The sequence below is a fragment of the Octopus bimaculoides genome, chromosome 4 (assembly GCF_001194135.2).
Source record: "Octopus bimaculoides isolate UCB-OBI-ISO-001 chromosome 4, ASM119413v2, whole genome shotgun sequence".
Lineage (NCBI taxonomy): Eukaryota > Metazoa > Mollusca > Cephalopoda > Octopoda > Octopodidae > Octopus > Octopus bimaculoides.
The window spans coordinates 136,365,471-136,367,924 of record NC_068984.1 but is presented as its reverse complement, the minus strand read 5'-3'; the positions used below and the strand labels follow the sequence as shown (position 1 = coordinate 136,367,924).

The 2,454-nt window shown below is 39.4% G+C and overlaps 1 long non-coding RNA gene across 1 annotated transcript in view; it reads right to left on the bottom strand.

Moving 5' to 3' along the window:
- The window catches only part of LOC128247638 (uncharacterized), a 31,349-nt gene extending 28,895 nt beyond the window's left edge, over positions 1-2,454 (bottom strand). The window contains exon 1 of the long non-coding RNA XR_008264013.1: positions 2,378-2,454. This is a non-coding gene — a long non-coding RNA (uncharacterized LOC128247638). The remainder of the gene's footprint in view (positions 1-2,377) is intronic.

The window sequence follows — 2,454 nt, the reverse complement described above, 5'->3', positions numbered from 1 at the left end:
TATTATTATTATTATTATTATTATTATTATTATTATTATTATTATTATTATCATTATTATCCTCCTCCTCATCATTATTACTTCTTTCGTGCTTATCTTGCAAACAGCATTGTACAGTCTAGTTGAAATGCGAAATATTTTTATAAGCCGAAGCTTGGCAGAATCTGTCGAACGCCTTTGCACTACTTAGAGCTGCGTTTCTTTAATTCCCCCATTTCAAATCCCGGCGGAGTTAACATTGTTTACATCAGTCTGAGTCGCATTTAACTATTAACAGTCAATTACTCTCGGAGACTTATAAAGGAGGAGTATTTGTAAATAATCTCATTGCGTATGAATTGGAAATTCATTCCCTCAGGCAAATAGAGACATTGCATTATCCGAGCTATATCATTGAACGTTTTCAATAATAAAACAGTATTATATTTGGTACTTTTATAGACGACATTTTAATCTGCAAGTTACTTATCTTTCACATTAAAATTGGAAACTATGAACACTTGAAGTTAATTTTTTTCTTCTTTCCAATAAATTCCAGTCATCGACACACTCTTTCTATCTATAACACATTTAAAGTTACAAGCCAATCACCAGTTATAACTGCCAGTGTTACGTTAGCTACAATAATCAGATTCAGCACTGTTATCTCCTACGTAATCGATGCACTGCACCACCGACTACAACACCGCCACCACCACCACCACTACCACCACCGCCGCCGGTTTTCAGATTTCTCTGGCGTATATATTCCCCGCTGTACGGGATACACGTCCGTTGCAAGATAACTCATGTTTTACCACCTGAATGGACTGGAGTAATGTGCAATGAAGTGCTTTGCTTAAGAACACAACGTATCGCCGGTCCAGGAATTGAAACCACAATCTTTCGATCATGAGTCCAAAGCCCCTAACTACTAATCCACGCACCTCCACAGGCCGTGGTCATTACACGTCTAACAATACTTTTAGCCTTAACGCGGCAAGGTGGCAGAATTGTTAAGTACGGGAGGCAAAATGCTTAGCGACGTTAGGTTCGTGTTTACGTCCTGAGTTCTAATGCTGCTGCGGTTAACTTCCCTTTTCATGCATCAGGGTCGATAAAATAAGTACTAGTTGAAGTAATCGACTTGCTTCTCCCTCGACTTTCCCGGCCTTGTACCAACATTTAGATCTAATATCACCTGTAGCACTTTAACTGGTTATATATTGCGTGGGAAAATGTTATAATGAGCAGGTACATTAATAATTGCATTGAAATGGGTAGCTTGCTAAAATTTTAATTTATCGGACTACTTTTGGATGGAAGTCAAAGCCGACTTTGCCAAGATTAAAACAAAAAATTATTCAAGATAACCTTTTGGTGTTAATACTGCTTGACCTGTTATTAATTTTTAATAAGGCCACTAGCTATTTACGACACCTGAGCCTGAACAGACACAGATTCTATATATCGTTGACGGGTGGTTCGGCTATTATGCAGCTGCTGTGCATCTGTCACTGAAGAACCCATGGCAGGCTGAAATCACGTAATCTAGCAGTTCCAGAGGTCGTAGCAGACGATTCTTCTCTGCCTACTATGTAATTACATGTACTTTTATGTACCATGATTCCTTATGAAAGGCCCATTTAAGGTAAATAATGCAGTATTCTGTATTCTAACACCACCACTTGAAGTCTGAGGTAACAAATGTATCAAGTTCTACAACAAGAGGTTGTTAAACATTTATTTCAACATTCTGTTAATACTACCGATACACAGCTTCATATGATATAGTTTTGGCGGCGAATTTATAGTGTCTTTTGGACATCGTATATAACTTTTTGTAGTATACTTCCTCACGATCAGCGTTCAGAATTGAAACCCCAACGAATCTAGATCCACCTTTCATTACTTTGGGATCTGTAAAGTAATGAAAAGAATATTTCCTTGCGGTAAGTTGGCAGAAACGTTAGCACGTCGGGCGAAATGCTTAACAGTATTTCGTCTGTCTTTGTGTTCTGAGTTCAAAATCCTTTCGGTGTCGATAAATTAAGTACCAATTGCGTACTGGGGTTGACTGCTAAGTATTTCGCCCGGCGTGCTAACGATCCTGCCAGTTCGCCGCCCTTAAGAATGATTGCAATAATATTGATGATTGAAAGTTTTGCAGCAGCGCTGTCGCTAATAATGATGGTGGGCGACGACAACCACGAGGACTACGACGATGATGGCATTTGGGAATGGTGATGCCGGTAGCGGTGGTCGTGCCGGTAGCGGTGGTCGTGCGGGTATAGATAACTTCAATTGGCAATTAGAAGAATTCTGATGTCTATGACAATGATAACAGATGCAGTCACTAAGCCAACAATGGGAACAGCGATAAAACAATAAAACTTACTTGAAATTCCATCGCCATCTTCCACAATAGCTCGTTTAGATCCTTGCTATGGCTTCCATCTGCAACGCATTGCTATC